Source organism: Malurus melanocephalus, unplaced genomic scaffold (genome assembly GCF_030028575.1).
Source record: "Malurus melanocephalus ecotype Western Australia unplaced genomic scaffold, MMel_1.1 scaffold_252, whole genome shotgun sequence".
Lineage (NCBI taxonomy): Eukaryota > Metazoa > Chordata > Aves > Passeriformes > Maluridae > Malurus > Malurus melanocephalus.
This window is the reverse complement of record NW_026623484.1, coordinates 574,176-598,801: the sequence shown is the minus strand read 5'-3', so window position 1 is coordinate 598,801 and position 24,626 is coordinate 574,176. Positions and strand designations below refer to the sequence as shown.

Here is a 24,626-nt window from a genome sequence, read left to right as displayed (position 1 = left end):
AGGAATAAGAAAGTTACACAGACTTCGGCCTGAAAAATATACAGTTTGGCCTAAGGGGGAACAGCTTCTATTTAGTAAGTSAATTAAGGACCATGAACATCTTTCTGCCCCTTTGGAAAAACCAAGAGTTTTTCCTTTGCCTATATTTTTAGACATGTTTAAGCATTTAAAGACAGCTGCAATTGAAARCCAGAAATTGTACAGATTAACTGTGAATGTGAACATTATGAAGACAATTTTCCCTTAACCAGGTACTTAGTACAAAGCTTCATAAGCAATCAAGATCTGAAACAGGATGATGGGCTTATTGTAGGAACTGTCGCAATTTAAACACATAACAGATATACCTTTTGAATTAGGGATTCATTTATTATTGCAGTGATGCTGCATCAGAARGGCTAATGTTGAATTTGGTTAGCACAGGAATGCCAGGTATTATTTTTATCAACAGGTTCTAATACCCTAAATCTCAGCACCCTCACAGAAATTATAGTCAATACAGCTGAAAACAATCAAATGAGAACACTTGACCTGACCCTCCACAGGGTAAATCATGTTTGCATGCTCCAAGAACAAAATTTTACGTTATGTTTTGGGGGTTTAGGATACACAGCAAATATGGTACATTGCCTGGTGTGTATATTGAAAGGCAGCTTGCTTAAATTGTGTTTTACTCCTGYTTTAGCATTGATCAGGAGCCTGGAGAAATTGTTATACAATTCATTAACACTCCTAAAAATGGTTGTGTATCCGAGTCAGGAAAACACAAAGGTACTTGTGAKGTCAGTACTTTCGAGTCATTGTATTCAGTTCTAGACAGAGCTGGATGCACTGCCTAGTATTGTCCACTGTTTCCGTTCCAAAATCCTATTTTCAATTTCACCTAATTTTTAATGTTAGGCTGAAGGTAGACTCTGCTAAGTGTCTGCTAGATCTGAAGCATCTGAGCCAAAACACTTCTCTCTTTCTGACATCAGGGCTCCTAAGTGTACTTYCCAATGCAGTAATTTAATTTTTAAATTGAGGATATTTTCTTTGGAAAGCACTAYGCAGCTTTCAAATACTTGACTTTGTGGCCTTAGTGATGCTCTTTATAAATACAGAGGTTTTTTGTATATACATCCATAAAGACTAAAACGTCATAGGGGTTGTTAAGGAAGTACTGGGACACTGGATTATATGAAATGACTTACATTAATACCRGCAATCTCTCTGAACTCAGCCAATTTATAATTTACATTGCTTTAGAAACTATTTATTTGAATCACACAGACAACTTTAGTACCAAACTGCTCCCATAGCATTCTGCCAAGCCTTCTAGAGCAGACAAAAAAAAAAAAAAAAAAAAAAAAAAAGTAGGGGGTAAATAATATATATTTCAAATTATATTTTTCCTTCCTTGTTTTGATTGTATTGAACCATTAGGAAAGCTTTATCCATTAAGTAAGCTTCCCTATTTTGCACTTTATTTACCATCAGAAGGACATGTGCAGGTTGGGTGGTAAGCAGCCTCCTTCCAGGACTGACATTTACTGTGCATTTGCAAACAGAATATGCAGGTCCACCTGGCCTCTAAACTAYGTTGTGTTTAGTGTAACAGCTATGGGTGATCTGCAGAGGGATACTTACTCTCTACAAGAAAAAAAAAAAAAAGTCAAAATCAGAAAAATGAAAGCTCGGTATCATTTCACACTTAAATATATGGGTTCATATTTTTAAAAAAAGCTTGAGCTCAGTTATTGTAGATACAGATGAAGACAACAGGCAGATTTTCAGAGCAATTCAATGAATCCTCTTAGTCTGGCCAGCACAGCACAGTTCAGCTCTTGGCTGAAGCACTGCCAGTAGCTCCAGGTACTCGCTCAGGATAGCGGACAACAATGGGAACAGCAGCAAACTGCTGGGAACTGCTGTCAGCTCCGTGCTGGACAGGACTGCCGTACTTCAGCTGGAAAAGTGACTTCAGGAGATTCCAACTGCACAAGGGAAAAGGGATTTACCAGCTGTTACCTGCTGTGGTCAAGAAAACACGTGAAATGCTACAAAGCAAGCYGGAGCTCTCACACCAGCCTGTGATTTACGGATCTTCACCTCAGCCTGCTGACTCACATGAAAACCRCCTCCTGCTTTGATGTCACTCGGATTTTAACACGTTAGACAATACGAGACAAGAAAAGAGTTTCTTCCTAGCCAAGACCACAATAGTTTAAGAGACGAGAACAATGAGTGAGGCTATTAGAATATTTCCCTAATTAGCACTTTGTAATAGCTGACTGCATCCTTGTCAAGCAGAATTGACATTACTACCATAAGACACAAACTACATTTAAAATGCTCCCAGAGTCCTAAATAAATAAGATACCTACATCACATTCACCAGACTGTAAAGATCCRGGGGGGAATAAAAGAACTGGGAGTCAGCACCCTCACACTGAGGTCTGAAGCTCTCAAACTTTCTTCCACTTGCCAGCTTTTCAATGAACCTGCAGCAAATCTCAGCTTTTTACTGCTGAGATTTTCCAGTTTACTCTACAGTTTTGAACTGCCATCCCTCTGCCACCAGCCCAGATTAAGAGCATGCCATAACTGAACATACTTTCTTATCTAACCAATTAATTAAAATTTGTTTTTTTATTTACTAATAACCTGGGCCACAAATGATCCACAAAAAAGCCATGTACTTGCTAGGATATCTTTAAATGAAATCCCTCAAAATCCCATTTGTGATGATGTACAATGACATTCGTTATCTTGAATACAGAAAAGAAACAAGTGTTTTCCCACATGTCAAGTGACTCAGAGTTAATATAGAAGCAGAGTAGACTCTGTGGGCAAACAGAGCTAATATTAACACACAATGAGTAAGTTACTGCTTGTTCCCTAAGGGTCAAGTAGCTTTTATTCATCTTCATCTGCCAAAAAACACTACACAAAAGACAGCTACCCCCCAAGAATTCTACCAGAAGCCACRCCACCATCTACCACCATCTCTCATATGGCAACAGGCATTTCAAAACATAGCTTGAAGAAAAGCCTGTGATGTAATGGGAAGAAATGCTATTAAATAATATAGATTGCATTCTTCTAAGTCAATAYCAAAACAATGACTGACTCAGTTTTTGAAACAGCAGCACTATGAAAATGYAAAATTGATTTACAAGGGAAATAACAGCCAGAGGTTACTATGGCTGCTAAAGTTACAGGACATTTTTTAAAGAAACTAGAATTCGGATCTAGTTTTGGAAAAGCTAGCAAAGGCAATTTTATGCACCATCTCAAAGTGAAACAAGTTATTCTCCTAAATTAAAATTTTTTTTTTTAAAGCATTATCATTCCAGCACCATCCACAGAGCAGCAAGGACAGCACTGCAGTTTTAACTGGCAACAGTGATTTTAACAAAGGAAAAACTACCAGCTTTTTGCCTTCTTTCAGTTCAGCTCTTGATCCGTAAAACATTCCCCTTACAAAAGGAAACAAACTAATGTTGGCCGGTCTTGAAACAGTTTTCATTTCTCATCTCTAACATGTTAATTTCTCACGATTTTCACAGCAAATAGAGTCTTATGCCAGGTCATTTGGCCTGTAACAAGTGGAGCTGAACAAAAGCAGGCGGCCCCTGCGTGCAATGTCACCTCTAACATCACATGCAACAGGGACCATTCCAGAACAGTTACAGCGAGCACAGCTCGGTTCAGCCAGCCCTGTCCAACAGCTCATTTCACAACCGGCAAAGGGAGAGAGCTGCAGCACACCTGGCTGGCCAAGGCAGTGAAATTGCCCCATTACCCCAGATCACTCCACTCCGACCACCGGAAAGGCATTGCAAAGCCTGCGGCACCACTTGGACCTCCTCTCTGGGTTAGATGATGGTGGCATACATGACAGCCCGAATGCACCACCCTAAAACCACCTTTCCCTTAAATAATGTCAGCTGCCTCAATCCTCAGGCAAGAGTCAAGGATAATGACTGATTTAACCAAGAGACCATTAAATCCCYAGATATCCTAAAGCATAGCAGCACTCCATCTATTGGTCAGGAATTAAGGACGTGCTTAATCATCATCATCATCGTGCACTAACCTCTATCATTAAACACTCAACCCCTAGGCAGCCCACCCCTTCCTGCCTGGGACTTCACATTCTTCCAGCAAAAATGAAACTCAACTAATCCTATCTTCTGAAAAATAATGCGAGTAGCAGTAAAAGCGTTAACATGACAACACAGAAAGTTAATACTGGTATGCTCTATTAGTCACACAATTATCATTTTAGTTCATTGAGAAATACAYGCACTTCTTACTCAAAGCAGCATTGAGGAGCTTGTCTGATAACAGCCAAAATGCTCACACCATTCCCAGGGTTGACACGTTCTTTCCCTGCAAGTACTGCATGCCACCAAGGAGGTTTGTACAATTTGTTCGCACAGTTCCCAGCCAGCAAGGCCACTTAAGCGACCGGGTGTGCAGTCCTGAGAACTCCCTGGTACAAGGCAAACCCTGCCAGGAAGGCAAAACGGAGTCTTTTACACTGCAACTGCTGTCAAGGCAGACACGTGCAGAACCTGCCCCGTCTTGCACTGCTCCCCCTAAAAGCCACTACCATCCCTTCCCAGCAGATCGCACACAGCCACGCATCTGCCACACCTGTGCTKCACTCCAGTCATCAGCAACTGGACCAGAAGGTAAGTGAGACAGCCTGAAGCTGCCCCAGGCATACCAAAGCGCTCTTTGAAAGGCTGAGGTTACATTTGTCAGCTTCATTCCTCTGGCACCAAAGCTCATTTAAGCAGCAACTTCTCCCACACAATTCAGCAATTCCATACATTCATGCTTTTATAACCCTTGGCCATTCATTTTTTTTCCCCCAGATATTCACTGCCATTGATTTTATCTGTTTGTTTTTTTAAACTTAACTCCTCCACATAGTGGCACCACGCAGATGAGGCACAGCCTCCACATATTTCCCTCCACTTGGTATCACATCGCTACCCCCCAGACACGAGTCCAGGGCATGTGAATGAAAACCAGCAGATTCAGGCTCAACCTGCCTGTAACAAAATGATGCTGAGAAGACAGGAACAGAGGCAGCCCACCTCCACGACGAGGTTGTTGCTTTTGAGGCATGCTCTACCCTCCTTACAGAGCCAGTCCAAGGCTTTCCTGCCAAAATCACATCGTTCAGCCATGCAGACCCTGCCTGTTCTGAAGTCTGCAGCGAACGCTGACTGATAACTCCACTCTGAATTCCTCAATAAGCTTTTCAATGGGCGATGGAAACCGACCAAAACCGAGGAACAAACTCCCAAAAGGCCCACCGCAAACCCTCATTTCTGGAGCCTAAAGTTCAAGTCAGCTATCTTGAATTTCCTCCTCGCTAAGACAAGCACAGAAGGGAGGTAAGTGCAAACTGCGAAGAGAGCACGGGTCTGGGTGGGCACGGCGAGCCCGCAGCAGCGAGCGGCGCTGGGCTGATGCTGGTCACGCCGGTGGGTCCGCGATGCCGTGACCGGAATGCCTGAGCCCGCACCGGGAAGCGCATTCCCGGGCTCTCCGCACCGCGACCCACGGCGAAGGTGGAGCTGTGCGCGCCTACAAACCCCCCCAAATAATGTAAATTTCAAGAAGTTTTCCGAGACGCATAGGGAGACCGGAGCCTTGCGGTGGAACAAGGACGGTCCGTAGTTACAACAATAACTCTCACGGTTTTATTTGATTAGCGGAGTTTCGGAGCGGAGGCGCATTATTTAAAGCGCCGTCCTCCTCCTCAGCCCAGCGCCGAGGCTGCACGACAGCACTGCAGCATCTCCCCCGGCGGAGAGCTGGCGTAGACCCGCGGGCAAGTTCCCCCTCGGCCCGGCGGCGGCCGCGGTCCCCCCGCACCGCCCCATCCCGCCGCCGGCCGCGGCCCCGCGTTGGGCGGGAAGGGAGATCCCCCGCTCCCTCGCCGTCCCCCTGCCGGTGCCCGCAGCCCGGGCGGCATTACCTCAGCGGGCCCGCGCCTTTGTGCTGCAGTCCATCCCCGCGCCCGGCGGCGGGAGCGCCAGCACCACCGCGGGAGCGGGCGGGGAAAGGGGCGGCGCACTATGTGGCAGGAAGGGACACCTGGGCTCCTCCTCCCGCGCCCGCCCGCCCGCCGTGGCTCACTATCTGGCAGCGCGCGGGGGCTCGCCCGCCGCCCTTCCCCGGCCGCCCCTCGGCCAAGTTGGAATTACGGCCGCCTTCCCCTCTCCTTTCCCCGGCTTCCAACTTGGCCGAGGGGCGGCGGCAGCGCCAGTGTCCTYCGGCCCGGCTGCTCTCCATTGTTGTCCCCCGGCCCGCGGCTCGGCGGTACCTGCAGTGCGGGGCTGGAGCATCGGTCCCTGAGGGGCCGYGGCGCTGGACAGGGGCTCCTCTGTGCCCAGCGCACCGCTCGGGCGGCGGGGGGACGGGGAGTGGGTGGGGGGAAATGAATAAAGAACCCACGCCCCCCAAACCRACGACAACAACAACAAAACCCTGGGCTTGGAGTGAAATTTTGAGAAATTTAAACAGTTGTTGGGGCTGAAAGGCGGCAGACGGCTTCTCCAGATGGCTTGTTCTGCTCAGGAGAAAGCTTTTGCGCCGAGAGCAGCCCTGGCTAAAAAAAGCTGCAAAAAATGCTAAAATCATCTTGGCAAACATTGTCCTCTCTTTCTCTCCTTTTTTTTCCCCCTCCCTGTGTTTTGTTTTCTTGGCTTTCTGTAGTTGTTCCGCTTTGCAGCTGAAATCATCCCTGTCTTGGTTCCCCACCCAAAGTTACTTGGTTTCTCAGTTTCAGAGCTGGTTTGGTTACATCTGAGCAGTTCTGACCAGACGTTTGAAATCACAGAAGCACTGTGTGATAGTCCTCCTTTTTATGCAAAAAAACCCTCTGAMTTTTAATTATATTTTTAATTATTTCTAAGAYGCAGAAGTCCTCAAGTCCAACAAGTCTCCATGATTCAAACTAGGAGTGAATTACAAGCAGGATCAAGTAGAAACTTCGTCAGATATGCTTAAAAGGCTTAGAAGGTCGCTTTGAATTTAGCACTGCTGCTTACTGGTGYAAAATTACACACATTAACTAAGTGCATGTAGGTTCAGGGACAAAACCTTTTAATTCTGGGTACTGCTCTMTTTTAAAGAGCCCCTCGAGATCATGGGGAAAGGAGCAGGGCTGGAACAAGGATGTAGGATGAAAGGAGGAAGACACTGCCAGGACCCTCTTCTGATGGAGTCACCAGAGGCTCCAGCCCAGCTGGCTGCTGCCACATCAGTGTAGGAGCTACAAATCCATCACAGAAAGGTGAACAAGGGATCTAGAGAGGGCCTTGGAGAAAAAAGTGCCTGAGGCACCAAACTGTCCAACCACAGGGTATTTGATTTGAATAAGGAGAGGATGCAGAACATGTTTTAATTTTGCAAATGTGTACACAGCACTGAGATGGCTCCACCTGACCAGACCAGCGCCACAGGAACCTGCAGGTACTGGCCACTAATAAGGGGATGAGGTGRTACARCRGCTGTTATTTAATACAGGAYTTCTAAGTATCTGGTGGCTGTTGGRAATKAAAACTTACCTTGGGCATGGGAAGTGTGTATAACTACATGTGGAGTGAGCTATGAAGGTTGAGGCAATTGGCTTTCTCCAGTTTGCATATTTATCCAGTTTAACACTCATGGAATTAGTAGGGCTGTTCCATCCATGTTCATCCCCTCTCTTCTATTTCATTTTACAAAAAAATACAGCAATATCATGTTTTAATAAACTTTCTGAAGACACCAAGAAATTGAAAACTATAGGTGTGGTCTTGAAAGTGAGGGTGATACTGGAATGAAATTGGTGGATCAGAACCTGCCTTGAACTCTGAGCTCTGGCCCAGACAACKGCTTAGCTAGAGAGGGTGCTGGCATGTAAGCAATTGAATATGAACTGGCCACACAYAAATTTCAGCTGGAAACTCTTTCAGAGAGAGTTGTTAACCATTAGAGCAATCAAATCCTGCCTTTTCCAAGGTGGGGAGAGGTATTGGGAATGGAAAAAGATCACAGCTTTTGAGTTGCAGATTATTAAAGTCATTATACAACTGCATTGTCTGCAGCAGCAGGRGACAGACTTGATGTCTCAGGAGGCTGATTTGAGTGCTAAGGTGCTGCGTGACATTGATCACACACCCTGATATTTGAATTTCAGAGGCAGGAGTTGCTYATCCCAGCAGATGCCTTTCCTGTTTATTCTAGGGTGAGTTTTCTTCTCCTGGGCATGTAGATGAGTTTTACTTTAGTCTTGGAAGGATTATGAAGCTGACAAGTACTGATGATTCAGGCTATAAATGGATTACAAGCAGGATCAAGAAGAAACTTTCCTTCAAGGAAGAGACTTCTCCCATTAGTTCTGGAGCTTTMGTTCCCTCCTTGGAAACAACTGCCAGGTGCTCCTGGAGAGTTTGTGGCTCTGGCCAGCTCTGGTTAGGCAGATGTCTGTGCTGCAGCTCCTGCAGATGATGCTGCCAATGGAGAGCTCTGCCTGTGCTGCCTGTGGGCTCCCCTGGTGCCTGGGGCTGCTGTGCAGACATCCTTCTGTGGAGTAGGACAGCTAACATCTAGGGCAGGGAGGAGGGATAATAGGCAGGATTGTTCTTCTGGGGTTAGACTGTAGTTTAGCATTAAAATCCCCACTAATCAAGTGAAATCGAACCTGTGGTAAGCTGCAACAACAATTTTTGGAAAGTGTGTCTTCAGACACATCCAGCTCTGTTACTCTCTCTGGACCTCACAGTGTTTCTTCTCTCTGTCTGCCGTGTCAAGGAAACCCTCTCTTGTGTACATTTCTCGCTAAATACATTGAAAAACATCCACACAAGAGGTGAAGTGCTTCCTTTTCGGGGACCCAATGTGGCAGAAATGCTTTGCCACTCTTTACATGGTACTGCAGCCTTTTCACCCTCCGTAAAGCCACGTGTCCAATCAGTGGACCTATCTCAGCTACTCATTAGAAACTTGGCCAAGCCACAAACATTTGTTTCCTTGCTTTATGCCAAACTCAGAGAAAGGAGGAGGGAGTGGCATGGAGCTCATGTTAATGAGTTCTTCATTCCCCACAGAGAGATAATCGGAGCACTGCTCAGAGATTCATCAACTTTTTTTTTATTAGCACTTTAATGACCTACATGTTTGGGGTTTTTTTAAGAAGTTACTTCAGCTAAGAGCTAGATAATTCCTCATGCAGCTGTGGTTTAGGAAGCAGCTCAGGGGACACACATGCCAAATCACTTTAGCTCTAGTTTAAAAAAAAAAAAAAAAAAAAAAAAAAAAATATATATATATATATATATATATATATATATACTACAAGGTTTCCTGGGTGCCTCCCTTTTCAATCAAGGGCATTATGTCCTCAATCTGTCTCTTCTGGGTCACGTGTGGGGGGGTTGGTTTCTTTTGCAATCTTTGCAGCTTCGTGAGCTGTACAGCAAGATGCCAAACACTGGTGGCACTGCCTGTTCCCCGCGGACAAAGGACTGTAACAACTCCCTGACCCTGGTCACCCCCGGAGTGAGCCAGGCTCCCTTGGCAGTGATTAAAGGCATTTCCGGGGACCAGCACAGATCCCACAGAATTCATCTGCTTCAGTGGACTGCGTGAGGAGCAAAGTTGGTAAAAGCTGAGGGCTGGAACCTTTTCCATATTGCTGCAGGGTGAACCTCTAACCAAGACATGCTCCAGTGCCCGCTGAGGAGTCTCTGGCCCTGCAGTGCTGGGAACTCACTGCAACCACCTACATGTTACAGAGAAGGCCAGTGGCAACGGAAAGCTCTCATGTGCTTGGCAGAGGCTGCTCAGAAATTATCRTAAGTTTGGTATTTGTAGCTTTCCTCGTGTAAGGAACTGCTTATAGTGGCAATCAGTAATGGCAGCTGCTCAGGAGTCCSTCTGGTTTAAAAGTGAAGAGCTGCTGGCCTTTTGCTGTCACTCAGGAGAGCCATCGGATGGAAAATGCTGTAAAATCTCTTCCCATGCCTCCCCCGCTCCCCAGTGGCCAGATTTCCTTCTGGTCTTCTGGAGAGTGCTGTGAGAATATATACATTAAAGACAGGGATGTAGTCAAATACTGCAGGATGACTGGGGTTATGAGAGTATTATAAAGGGATACGATTTACTTTTTCCTGAATCAAACCCCAAGTGTTTCCTGTCAGCCCTCAGTACAATGGGATACAAATGCACAGTCCATTACATTCACATTTCCTCCAAACCGCTGTCTCTTTCCTTGAACACAGAGTACAGGAAAGGATGCTTTCTGCCCCCACTCATGTCTCTCAACAGACTTCATCTCATTCGAAAAGGGAATTGAGATATTTAGCATGCACTGTCTTCAGTAGGTTGCCTCCCTTYTAATGCCTATTGCCTTAGGATGAGAGGTTGTAAACATGGAGGAATTTCTTTGATATCAAAGAGAGCTTCGCTGGAGTAACATCAGCATGAATGAATGCAAAATGAGGTCCACAGGGAATAAAATGCTAAGCCTGGAGAAAAAAAAAATCAAGATTCACAGCACTAGTCCAGAAGAATAGTAGCTCATACCATATAAGAACCCCATAGTTCTCATTTCCTCCTTATCCCTTCAGGACAGGAAAGAACATCCTGCTCTTCTAATATGAACAAAATCAAAGTTATTTTTGGAAGCAAAAACTCATGTTTGGAGCACATTTTTAAAAAGACATCACTAATCTGTGATTCTGATGATGCATTTGGAGCACAGCACATCCTTTTGGATCAAGAAACCCACGTTTATTGCCTCAGCACCATCTATGCTCAGACAAAAGGTTTAAGTTGGTTGAACAGCAAGGTAGGGGGTTTTTGCCAGCACATCAGCAGTGACTTGGACCTAAGGTGCCATCTCTGACATGGGTGTGCTGTCACCAGACRCACCCCAGCTGGGAAGCCCAGTGCAGTTGCCTGGGGGAGAGGAGCGTGGAAGATGGGAGTCTAAGAACATGGGCTGATGGATGGGAATGTTGATTCAGTAAGTCTGAAAAAGGTTTTCTAYAACTATCCTGGAGTTCCACTTTCTTCTTCACTACCCCAAGACAAATTGAACATAGGACAAAAGCTCAAGTCACCCCCTACCCTCAGTGGTGAGGTATCTTTGCATGCTGTGCTTGTTCCAGCCCAGGATCTGCAGAGGAGCATGTGGAGTAATTTCCTGGACAACTGTTTTGAAGTTTGGAGCATCAAGTAAAATTCAGACTTGTTTGGGCCAACTGTCACTTTTCATGTTTGCTGKATGTCTTGAGAGGACAGCATAGCAATGAAATCACCCCCCATCCTCAGATTTATTAATAAGCATAAACAGTATTAATTCATTCATAACGTTTTGTTTTGGATTTTGATTGATAAGTAACTGTCACTCCCAAAGACTCTTAGGAAGCAGGTAAGATAGAAGAATGTGTACTAGTGCAATATCTAACAATGAGGATAAAGAAATTGTAGAGGAGTTAATAATTTACCAATTCAAGATTAGCGAGCAGCTAWTGTACTATAAAAAGAGTTCCACTTTCCCTTTAAAAACCATTCATAGAGTATAAGATTTTAGCTCCTCTCAGTGTCAAGGGCCCCAAATACCTAAGCAGACTCTTGGGAATGACCTCATCTGTAGTTTCTGAGTGTATTCCCAGGGATGCGTAATGCTAGGAATGGCTGGATCAAAAGCCGGGGGGCAGGAGCTCGCTGCCCCAGCACAGCAGGGCTCCCCAAATCACAGCACGGGCCAGCAGCGCCTACAGAGAGCTCCTGGCACCCTCCTGCAGTGTGCTAGAGTGCGCTCAGGGCACTGTCCTTCTGTCACTGCAGCCATCAAGAGCAGGCAGAAAAAACCGTCCAGAGATATTCCTATGAAGTCAGTGGATTACTCACATACTTAAAGCGCTGATTTCCCTGGCGGGAYAAACTGTGTTCCGTGGTTTTCATACGAAAGGATGTGAGATTGCTGCTGCTGACTGTCTCCATTTGTTCTCAGACAGGAAGCAGAGAAGGGCAGTGGGACCGATGATCAGGTCTGTGCAAACAGACACTGGAAACTCAAAACAAATCACTCACAGAGGTATGTGGATAGAGAGAAGACAAAAAACTTTGCTTCTCTTTGCCCAGCAAATCCTGGTAACTCTTCAGAATGTGTACTAACCAGCCCCAAGTCTGTCTCTTACCCTGTGATGACTTCCCCAAACTGCAGTCTGTGATTTTAACCAGGATATCTGAACTCTCTGGGACTCCACAGCGGGAAGATAAATGAACCTACACAGCAGACTTCAGTGTCACAGCCGTTTTGCTGAGGGAGATAAGGAAACTGTGGAGGAGTAAAAGCAMAAATTCCCTTTAAGAACAATAATGTGTATTTCTACATACTGTCACTTACATACCAGAAAATAATACACAGATCCACTAWGTAATTAGAGTTCTGAATGTGTGTGTTATACAGCAGAAGAAGCAGCTCAAACTACTGTGCAGAAAACAGACCTTGGATTATCTAAAGATAGATGATGAAAAGCTACCAAGCATCCAGAGAGTTTCCTAGACTTCGCCAGAGTGAGAGATACATCAGTACAAATTGAGTCTCTGGCCTCCTGGAGCTCTGCAAATCATCAAAAAGGACATTAATGTCATTAGCAAAACCAACAAACGTGCCTATACTTATTACTTGTTTGTAATAAGATTTGGCTAGTGTATAATTAGCAGGCTGCAGAAATCTTTTACGACCTCTGAGAACAGTCTCTGCCACGCTGAGGCTCACCAGAAAATTCCCATTCTTTCCAAGTAGTTACAACTTCCCCTTCAGTTTCCACCCCATCAGATGGACTGACATAAGCATATGCAACATGTCATATGAATCAATGTGAACTATATGTATATGTACAGATATACATGCATTAGTTTGGTTTGATTATTTATTCTRCAAGGATAATCTTTGACCAGGAATGCTTGTTTTCCAAGAGGCAATAACATTCTTCTGCCAAGGAGGACAGTGAGTTATCTTGTGTATTTGTGGTACATAGACACAGGATTACCCATCAGCTGGCTTGAACACATCTCATTGTGAGTGGTTGCTCGAGCTGGTTCTCTGCCCTTCCGCTGGGATGCTTTTTTTCTCAGGGCTTAAGCATGGCTGTAGTGACTTATTTAAACATGTGTCTAATTAGGGATAGGCACARGTCAAGAGAGACTGGAATGGGACAAGTCATTGAGTAGCTGCTGAAATGGGGCCCTGCTCTGGATCCCAGTGTCAGCTGGGTGACAGCAAATGGCACTGAACAAGCCATGCCACCACTCTATAGAAAGCTGGGGGAACTTTAGTCTTTAGTTTAGGCTTGTGTGATCCTGGATGGGAAAATGGCACACAAATATTCAGCTGACACCAGAGCAGATGAGAACAGCGGTGTTGGAGTTGGCCCTCTGTCAAGGCAAACTGCAGCTACAGATCCGGCATCCTGCCTGGCTTTCAGATAGGAAACCAGCTCCAGACCTCGCAGCTCTGCTGCGCTTTTCTACAACTGGGGGGCTTTTCAAAGCTGTTGAACGTATACATGAGAACCGGCTGTTTCACTTCCTTTTCCAACAGCAGAGGTGTAAAGAGGCCAGCACGCAGCCAAGAAATGGGGCCGTGAGTCAGCTGGGATTTTYGGAGCATCTGACTGATAGATACCCTTCCCTGGATCGAGCACTCCAGCTGCTGGGGCTGGCTGCTGCTGCTAGGRGCCACTTCTCAGGTTCCTTTCCTGTTCTCTGAGCTGTGCTTTGGGAAGCTGGCGTGGAGGGACCTGTTTTGTGATACACCCTCTGTCCCTTGCACTGTGTTGTGCCCCTCACGCTTTGGGAAAACTGCTCTTGGTTTGCAAAACGTGTAACTCAGATGTCGCCTCTCTGCCTTGCAAGCGGGTGCTTGGGACAGCGATGTGCTGGGACTGTGGGAGTGGTTCCTCCCCATCTCATGGATGAACAATACGGTCCCTTCACTTGTGATCTTGTTATCAATGATTCAAAATGAGATAGCAAAAATTCTTTCCATGCTGTGTAACGAGCTTCCTAGCAGAGAGATCCAGCTGCAGATATGATACTCACGCTCTGGTGCTTTCAAGGATTATCAGTGTAATGTTGGATGCTAATAGAAAGATAGCACTGAGTGTTAAAAAAAAACCCAAAAGAACTGCTGAAGTAAAATGGGGCCATAATAAAATGGGACTCTAATTCTGTCGCTGCAACAAACTGGGTGTATGGACATGGGCAGGTCTTCAGGAGAAAACACTGAATTTGCGTGCCCACGTACGACAGTCCAAGTTTTCTGATGTCCTGATGGATGGTTTCTCAAATCCCATTGCAGCAGGTATGGCCATAATTCATAACCTTTTTTCTACCTGGGTGTTCATTTTCCCAMCCCTTGACTAAAGTGTCCTGAGCCACTGTTTTCTCTAACTGGATCCAACACTGTGCTCTTTCAAAGCTTGCTAGCAGGCAGGCAACACCAGCCAGCTTTACTTACAGAGTTCCTCTGGCTTCTGGGGAACTTTAATTTCTCTCAGAGTCAAACTGGTGATTCAAGACTAATGAACTGCTGTGAATACTCTGCTTTATCAGAGGAAATAGTTGGAGGCTGAAGTCTTGGTCCCTAACAAGTCTTTGCGAAGATATTAACATGTCTTGCCAAGACCTAGTAATTCCCTCGCAGCCAATGCAACATTCCTCAGAGGCCATAAGGCAAGATTCGAAAAGGGGATCATGTGGCTGGGTCCAAGTTGAATTAGCTACTCCAGAGAAACCCTAAGCACATGACTTCTTTGTAGACAGAGATAAAGTAACAAACCCACCAGATTTTGGCGAATCTATTCAAGACATCTATTCTTGAGAAGTCTTATGTAAGAAAAATAAAAAGAAATTTTCAAAAAGGAAATTAAGAATTGTCCATACAATGCTATAGCCACAAGAAAACAAGCAGACTTGATGATTGGGGTAAAAAAAAAAGGAATTGAGGAAGAGGACATTGCACAGTTATGCCTACATTTTATCTGCTTGCTCTCCTCTGAGTAAAGTGTCAGGACATATTCCCTGTCACTGATTATGCAAAATATTGTCCTTCWGGGAGCTGCTTACAATAAGTTAAACCTGACTTTCAGAAGATGAACAGCAGGTTTTCAATTATGGCATTTGAGACCTCTGGAGTGGGGATTATGAGAAGATAGCGTAAGTCAGATGGCCCTTTTGAGACGTGCTTTTTATTCAGTGACAGACGAGCCCTCACGCTGGTACTCCAACAAGCACTCAAAGTATGTACAGTAAAGGGCAGCACAAAGATCTTCAAACAGGCTCCAGGGGCAGTGGAGCGTGGTTTGGGCAGGGGGAGGATCGGTGCCTTGGATCCCAGGGTGTTCCCATCACCGTGCCTCTGCTCAAATGCCATGCAGCTAATGAGTTGTGGGAGCAGCCTYGGTGCCTGCTGGTTGGGTTACCTCYGTGCCACTTGCTATTGCTGGGCTATTTCTCCAGCCTGAAGGGCAGTGGGTATTTTACCAGCAGCTTCAGTCAAAACAGGCCAGCAGGCAGTGCTTTGCATCTCCYATGCTAGCAATCGTTACTTGGTTCACCACTCATTGTTCTGACAGTCGTCTCATTTATTCACTTTTTACATCAAAATCCATTCCTCTAAAGCTTATGTTTAGCCTTAAGCTTCAGCATGTGCTAATAGTATTAATCATTCTGGAAATAGCTCTGTCTGCTGTGCTATCAGTAGCTATCTTGACACACTGTCCCAGCTCCACATTGCTTCCCTGCTCTCTGGGGGCGGCTCTGGAGCGAGTGCACGGCAGGGGAGAGGGGTAGGAGAGAGAAGGAAGCAGAGGGGGATGCCCTTGGGCTGTGCATCCATATTTTAGAGGCTGTGCCAAGGCACATTTAGCTGCAGTGCTTTTYAGCCGTGGTTCTGTCTGGGCGGTCCGAGCTCCCCCTCTGCATCCCATCTGTCCTGGACGAGCATCACACAACAGGTTCGGGGTGATAAACATGGTCCAGAAAYCTTCTAAGAAGGATCCTACTGTCACAGGCATTAGGGGCAGATGGGACTTGCAGATAGCAGAGCCAGGTCTTGGAAGTGCTCTGGGGTCCTGCAGTTCAACTAAATGTTGATGTTGCTTTGTGACCTGCCCATATGGTTTGGCCTTTTTACTAGCCTGACTTCTGTGTACATATCCCTTCAGAAAAAGGAAGGATAWTCTGGAGGGCTTCAAAACCTTCTCCTGGATATATTAAGATATTAAGAAATAACATCACGTGTGGAATTACCAGCAGAAAAATAAAACTAAGACCAAAAATAGAGTTTCTTTTTGCTTATTCTCGTGTTTCTTTATCTAATGGACAGTCTCCAAATAAAAACATCTTCTGGGGCAATGCCATGTTCCCTTCACAAATGCCTGAACCAGTTTTTCACTTCTTTCTGATTGTATAATATCTCACAGCTAGCTATGGCAATTGTGGAAAAATGCCAATAACAGTAGTAAGGGTGCAAGTAACACATTGCTAGGTTTTTTGAATATAATTTAGCTGCTGAAACTCAAATGATGGCTACAAGCATATGACCAGTCACCTGCCTGCTTCCTGGCCCACAGCTTCATAATAGAACAAAAATATTTCACAGTTAATTAAAAACCTGACTTTTATGAAGGTCAGGAGGGATGGCTCTGCCAAGGAATGCACACAAAAAAAATTCCAGCACAATTGGCAAATCACTTTCCATGTCTTAGTTTCCCATTTTTAAATAATACAAAGTACTTGCAGACCTGACTTTTCCATGATCCACAGCAGGTGCCAGAAGAACAAATTTCCACAMAGGGCATTTGGTCAGGTAAAGTACTATTGTACTGCAAGTTGCACATGATGGAATGTCATTGAATAGGAAAACATGAGGTCATTCTTAGTTATTGATAATTCATGGAAATGTAAAATACATGGGGCATAAGTGAGATTGGACCAGAATACTGCTATGGTATTGTCCAAGAAATGTTATGCTTTTATTTAAAAATCAGTAAACAAGTCAACAAGTTCAGCAGGTATCATTGTGTATCTTAGTTACTTCTGCAATACTTGCATTTTAGAACCCTAGTATCCCATAGCAATGTCAAAATATTGTATTTGTACTCAAAATTAACATTACCTGACTTCTTCAGCACTGATCATTTATTTTGACTCTGTGGTCCTTGGGGTAATATTCTTCCTTCAATTCAGAGTATACTGTCAGCATTAACAGTGAATCATAGACAGGAGAGAATAATCAGCTTGCAGCTTCATCTCTTTTCCAGCTAACCTTTCGCCATGAAGCATTTTAAAAAGGCTGTAAATGAACATAAAATTGAAAGTTGACTGAGCTGCTTCATGGTTTTTACTACAGCAGCAACAATACCCATGCCACTAAACAAATTTACTGAGAAAATTATTTTTGCTGTCAACACTATTGGGAAAAAGCCAGTTCCCATTCAAATTACAGCAATACTGCCCAAGCTAAACAAATTTAAAAAGTGGGGATTTTTGTGATTTTTTTTTTTACTCCTTCCAAAACCGTGGTGCATTGCTTGAATCACAAGCTAAGGCATCCTGTTCAGCCACATTGTTTTTCAATCAAACACTTTCTTTTACCTGTTGGTTGACATTAACCCCTTGCTCCTCCTCTGGATCCTCTCCTCCATACCCGTGCTCCCCTTTCCCTTGYGCTGCTGTGCTCTTTAAGTTAACACCACTTTTAAAAGTCCCCCTTTAATCAGCCCAGGCGTGCTGGCACGAGCTGTCAGCAGTATTCATTTCTCCAGGCTCTTGCCTTGTGTTGCATTGCCTTGGCAACGAGATTTAGCAGCAAGGCGACAGCCTTGAACTTGTCAGAGTCTGTTGCAACGCGCCGAGCATGTATTACTGAGGCACCTCAGGTTGCTATAACAACCACTAACAATAAAACTCATCTCCTGGCTTTTAAATACAGGAACTTCTACAGTCTGCTTCCTGGCAGGACTGCRGCAATATTATGTGATTCCTGGCTGTGCTTGTTTTGCCTTCTCCTTCCTTTTTGCACATGATAGCAGCCTCCAGGAGCGAGTCAGGGGAAGGAGTTTGGAATGGGCAGCACAGCCTGTGTTGGTGCCACGGTGTGGGGTACAAAATGCCAAGTGATCCCAAAGACAACCCCAAATGCTCCAGACTGGTGATGCTCAGCCCCTGCCTGCCCCAGGCCTTTGGCTGGGGCATTTTGGTTTTTTCCCCTGTTCCATCTCCTGTGGGGCTGGGAATGGCATCTTGGGGGACTGCAGCCATCAGAGGGGCGCTTGGGGTCTCTGTCAGTACAGTGTTTTCTCCCATCCTTGAAAATGCTCAGCTGGCAGTACTGATGAGCGAAAAAGGAAATAATGTGGAGATATGGGCAAGGGACCAACGACTGTCACAGGGTCATATAATATCTCAAGCTGGAAGGGACCCATGAGGCTCATTGAGCCAATTCCCTGCTCCTCAAGTACTACCTACAAATAAACCACACGACTGAGAGCAYCCTCTGCATGCTTCTTGAACTCTRGCAGACTTGGTGMCRTGACCACTTCCCCRGGGAGCTTGTTCCAGAGATCAACACCCTCAGTGAAGAACCATCTCTTAATGTCTGAATTTCCCTGGACACAGCRTCATTCCATATTCTCCTGTCCTATTGCTGGCCACCAGAGAGAGATCAGCACCTGCCTGCTGTGAAGGAGCAATCAGGGCAACCCTCAGTCCCCTCTTCTCCAAGCTGAACAAACCGAGTTCTCTCAGCCRCTCCTCTCAGTGTTGCCCTTGGAGCCTTTCACCATCTTATTTGAACTCCTSTGGACACACTCCAATAGTCTGATGTCCTTCCTATACTGAGGAGCCCCAAACTGCACAGAGTACMCTGCAGCAGYGCAGAGCAGAGGGGGACAATGCCCTCCTGTGACAAGCTGGTGATGCTGTGCCTGATGCCCCTCAGGACATGGTTGGCCTTTTTGGCTGCTGGGCGCTGTTGACTCATATTTAATTTGCCACCCAAACCCCCAGATCTCTTTCTGGGGGGCTGCTCCTCAGTCTCTCCTTCCCCAGCACATCCATAAAACCAGGACTGCTCAGTCCCATGTGGAKATGTTTGTACTCAGGTACATGTGCTCTGCTCAGCACTGGTTGTCACCACACAAATGTTACAAATTAAGTCTGAGTCACTGGTGCTACGTTTTTAAAAACCTTTTAGCAGAGACAAGACTTTTAGTGATAGAAGAGSTCTTTATGAGGAACATTTTCAATCAATGAAAATGCAGGATGAGGATGCAAATTGAGCCAGTGCAGAATCAGGAACAGTGGAAATTTCTCAGCAGCTCACCCAGTGCCCTGTCACACCTCCTTCCTGTAGCTTCATTCATGAGGACAGAGCAAAGCACTCATCCTTTTCCTGTATGTCACATCCATGAGTATCTCGTGCAGACTCAACATCATTCTCACTTTTCCATAACATGGGTCATATTTCTTCAAAGGGACAGAATCCATAACCCATGACGTGAACAATGGGAAGGCTTGTAWAAGAATAACTCAGGATACAGCTCATTTCAAGCGTGGTGAAGGATGCAAACAGGAACAGAAAAGAAGCAGCAGATCTTTCCTTCTTTAYGGGTGAAGCTGAGATTGTACAGCCAGGAAGCACTGCCTGTGAYACAGCGATTGGTGGGATGTGGGAGGAGGCAGAGCTCTGTCTGAGCAAAGGTCTGTTTGTTTAAACAGATTTTAAAATGTAAAAATAGTGCTTTTCATTTTCCACAGTTGCTGCCAGCTGAAGGACAGTGGTTGCAGGTGACAGGAGCTGCTGCAGGTCTGGTCACACTGCTTTCCACTGACTGCCACCCTGCAGGGCCAAAGGCTGGGAACCCTCAGGGTCCCCAAGCACAGAGCACAGCCTGGACCCACAGGACTTTTAGAAACGACCCCAAGCAGGATCCATGTGGGCAATGCTGCTGTTGACAAAATCAGTGCAGGGCACAAAAAGTTGCAGGCAAAGAGCATCTCTGGATATGCATGATCTTTCTACAGGGATCCTTTTCATTACCTCATTTGCTTTYTCGGGCTCCTGCTTTCTCCTGTACAGAGTTCTGAGTAAACATTCCCTGTACTGAGTTGCTAAGAGTCAAACATACAAAGCCTGACAGAGACGCCCAGCCGCCAAATTTCTCTGGAGCTCCTCATATTTCATGCTTCATTTGAGGAAAAAAAAATCAGCCCAATTTTTCATTCCTAATCTAAAGCTTTGGCTTAAGAGATAAAAACAACTAATCAAACATAATGAGCCTTTMTTTTAAGGAAAACAGCTCATTTGAAAAGTCCAGGGCTCAGTTCTGCAGTTGGATCTTAGGACAGCAGTGTCTAAAAATCTGAAATATCATAGATGGGTTGGTGCCAAATCTCTCACAGATATTGGCTATGGATCACTGTCCTCTGAGCATGGGAGTTAAGGAATTTGTCCAGACATCAAACTAGAGCACCCAAGCCTCAGAGTTTGGTGTCATGTGCAGGGCATATGCCCGTGCCCAGGTTTGTGCCCAGGTGCTGATCACAGCCTGGGAATGCCTCGTGGCAACTGCAGGTTTGTTCCCATAAGGCCAAGTACAGAACCTGGGCTACATTTTTAAGGTTTAAAGTTTCTACACATGAGGAATGTTTAATCCCAACTTCTCTCTGCTTTGTGCTGTTATCTGAGACAGACAGTAACCCAATACTTTGTGTCTGGACTCCTGCACTCACTGGAGTAAACATCTGTTTCTTGTACTATGATTCATTTAATATATTATGCAGCTTGGGACACCAAATTATTTCAACAMGTTCAGGCTCAAGGGATTTCTCAGCAGGTGAGTGGGCCTCACTCACTTTGGGTGGGAGCTGGGGCTCGTAAAATGTGGYCCTTTTATATATTTGTACAAATAAATGTCTATTACTCTGCAAATTTTAATTAGAAACAAAATCCACTGGCAACCCCAGCTGCTGAACTGGGGTTAACATTGGGAGAAGGGCCACTATCCCAAGCCATGGCAGGAACTCACAGGAGGGCTCTTGCCTCCTAAGCAGACAGGACCTAGCGGACACCTGGGTCCATTAGTTTCATTACCAGAAAAGATAAGAAAACCTTGTGTAATAAAAATATTTCCCAGGTGTCAGGCCAAAACACAGGCAGGTCACTGCGCCCTGTTAATGTTTGTGCTAGTAAAGACTTTGAGGAAGAATGGCATCACAGGAACTGGATAAAGTCTCTGTTGTGCAATAAGCATGATTTTAAAATTCAAATATGGAATATACCCATAAATATWTGCAATTCATCAGGATATGCTTCTCTAGGAGCATGGAGTTTTATGCAGGCTGAACAAATGATCTCCTAAAGCACTTAACACCAGTGCTGCACCAGTGACCACTGTGKTCTCTTTTGCACACATTAGATCTGGCTTTTCCCATCTCTCTTCCTGCTAGAATGGACAAGGGAAAACTAAGGAGTCCTGGAAACAGCCACAAGGCTCAAATCCRGGCCATTTGCAAAGAGGCAAATGCAGGTGAGGGGGGATGTGTGTGCACTGTTCAGTGTTGAAACGAAGCCAGGCAGAGAATGCAGCAAACGTTTCGTTTTCATCCGTTGCCGTTAAAGGTTTACAAGCAAAGTYCGAACATCTGGTATTTAACTTAAAAGAGCAGACGTGGAAGCACTCAGATATCTACCTGGCCTACTGCTGCCTCCCTTTCCTTTCCAAATGAGGCTGCTGGGAACCACCCAACCATGATCAGCTTCCAGTGCTGGCCAGATAAATTGTCCTCCCAAGAAAAATGAAGATAAGATCTCTAGATAGGCTTGTTTCTTCTCTCCCTGCTATCTTTTCCCCCAAACACAACATTTGTTGTTGCAGTTTCCAGTTTCACTGTTTCCAAACATACAAAATTTATTTTAAAACAKGATCCAAGAGGACTCATGCCACATGTTTGAAACCTTCATTTAACTCAGAGCTGAGAGCTGAAAATACAAACAAATTTTTGCTGTTCTCAGGCCCCTCCTTGTCTTGGCACGTTAGAGCGTGGCTGCTATATACTACCAAAATACCAGCATTAATTGTTGTTAGGCAATTTTCTGGGGTGGGAATAGGAATAAAACTGGACTTACAACACTTGCTGTCCCCTGCATGGACACAGGTGTGCCCCTGGGCGGGGAGGATGTGACCCTACCYAGCCAGCACAAAGGTTTGAGTGCAGCCAAACCCACTGTGAATTTTTGTGAGTAAAACAACTCTCACGTGACAGCTTGTAGGAGAGTCCCTGGAAACACAAACACAAGAGGACAAGAGGGTGGGTTATTGTACAGGCAGTCCCAGCGGATGGGAGGGACTGTTCAGTCATGGTACAACCTTGTAAAAATGGGTTTTGGACTTGTGTAGGCAGGGAGGAAGGGATCCCACACATCACCTCCAACCCCCTGCGTGTCTCCTAATACATTTCCCAGCTTGGAAACAGCTGAGGCTGTGGCACTGCGGTGCCATGGCAATGGGAGAGCCCAGTGATGCTGGTGGCACCAGTCTGTGTGTCAGGGAAGTGGGGCTGAGAGCACCCTTTCACTGTCTGGTGGCCAGATGTCCCCTGTCCCCTGCCCTTGGGGACAGCTGTGCTCAGCCCCCTGCCACAAATCCCCAGTTGCTCTTGCTCTCTCCCACAACAACCTGCATTACTCCAAGGGGAAGAAAAAAAATGTGTCCTGGTCCCTGAGTAGTTGCTGGSTCATCTTTGGACACCATGATCTCATCAAGGTGCCAAACAGCTTCTGCCATGAAAAGGCTGTGGGATGCTCGAGGTGGGTGGGAGTCATTTTTGGAGATTAGATGGTGAAGCAAGAGTCTAAATTTCACAGGTGCCCAACAGAAGAAGGTGAAGGAAATGAAAGTTACAACCACAATAAAGGTATAATGGGTATAGGAGGGGTGATAAGATAAAGCAAGTTCTTTTACGGCTTATTTCCTCGCCTTGATCACTTGATAGAGATCAAGATTACAGCAGCTAATGGCTCTGTCATTTGCTGAGGCTGGTCTCTGGGAATTTTGGTTGCTTCTASTCCTCAAGTGTTTCTCCCTCACCCTTCTCTTTTGTTATCTGATGCAAAAGCARCATTGTAAGGACATAAAAGATAGTCCAATTAGACAATTTAATCCAAAACAAGGTAGACTGAAGTGCTTCCATAAAAGATCTTTGCATCAGAATTTTCATCATTTTATTTGAGGTCAAACAACCAACTTAGAAAGGACAGATTCATCTCTTTAAACATTTCAGAACATATATCACAGACAGCTCTGCCTGATAAATTAATTATTAAAGATTTTACATTATCTACATTGGCAGGTTCATTAGGACCACTTCAAAGCTTCCCAGAGACTCCAAATGCCCAGGAAACAAGCATCAAACATTTTGGCTTAACCGGAAAGCTCACTCTGCTTTCTATTATTTAACTTATTAGTCATGTATTATTCAAATGAAATAAATAGTTCTGCCTCCCATGCTCATCCAGGCAAAGCCTTTAGCAGCAATCCACTGGCTCATTCAACCTGGGCATGCCCCAGCCATGGGCATCCATGCAATCCTGAGCACCTCAGGGCTCACCCATGGGTTAACACCATTCCTGCTGGCTCAGGCTGTACTGGGATGCTTGCAGTGCTTAGACCCAGATCCCTGCAGACAGGAAGGACAGCAGCTCACATGGCACAGCCACACCTCCACCTGTGACACGGCTGTTTGCTGCAGAGGACTTGTCACCAGCATAGGCAGGAGATGTCTGCAAAATGCTTTGTGGTCTGAAAACATCTTTTATTACAAGATCATTACTCTTCTGGAATGAGGTTCCTATGCAGAATACCCGTCAGTTTGTCATTAGTAATTCTACCAGGAAGGAAAGCAAATTAGTCTAAATTTTGGTGCTCAATGAGTCAGAATCAGTTAGGAGTCACCTCTGGGCACAGAAACCTTAACAATGTGGCTCTGCAATACCAGGCATTCAGTTACAGCCTAGAAGCTCTTCCASACATCAATATTTTCCCTTCTGTTTTCTGCTTCCTTTAGCACATTTTTAGGAGATAGGAATGCAGACTTTTTTTTTACCTTTATTAAATAAGAACTTGATGAGGAAGACAGAATGGGGGCACATTTTGGCCACCAGACAATGCAGTAAGGTGTTTTTGTGTGGTGGCTTAATTCATTTTAAATTACATAGAGACATCAATATCACATTGATAGTCTGTCCACAGCRATGCTTGTTATTTCTGCCCTGAGCTGGGTCCAAAGTAGAGAAAGTTAATCAAATTCAATCCTCCTGATTTGTTCTCCTCTTATGCTGGGATTGTAGGATAGCTWAAGGAGGGAGGACAGACCTGCTTTCAAACCATAGTTGTTTTCCTTGGACTGGCTGTGGACAGGCAGGATGGCACCTCTAGACCTGGAGGAATTGGGGTGAGTTCTGTGAAAGTGCTGAGCTTTTCCCTGCCCTGTCCTCCCCCTGGTACACTGGGATCTGCCAGCAGCTTGATTATTTCACGCSGTGCACGCTCCCC

General features: G+C 45.2%; 2 protein-coding genes across 4 annotated transcripts in view; one reads left to right on the top strand and one right to left on the bottom strand.

Annotated features, from left to right (window-relative positions):
* The window catches only part of ADD3 (adducin 3), a 90,906-nt gene extending 84,818 nt beyond the window's left edge, over positions 1-6,088 (bottom strand). The window contains exon 1 of one of the 2 annotated variants that reach the window (XM_057375552.1): positions 5,984-6,088. The gene's annotated coding sequence lies outside the window, so the exon portion shown is untranslated. The remainder of the gene's footprint in view (positions 1-5,983) is intronic. The other variant, XM_057375547.1, reaches the window with a different exon arrangement.
* The window catches only part of XPNPEP1 (X-prolyl aminopeptidase 1), a 52,595-nt gene continuing 32,953 nt past the window's right edge, over positions 4,985-24,626 (top strand). For both annotated transcript variants that reach the window (XM_057375556.1, XM_057375553.1), the window contains exon 1: positions 4,985-5,396. The gene's annotated coding sequence lies outside the window, so the exon portion shown is untranslated. The remainder of the gene's footprint in view (positions 5,397-24,626) is intronic.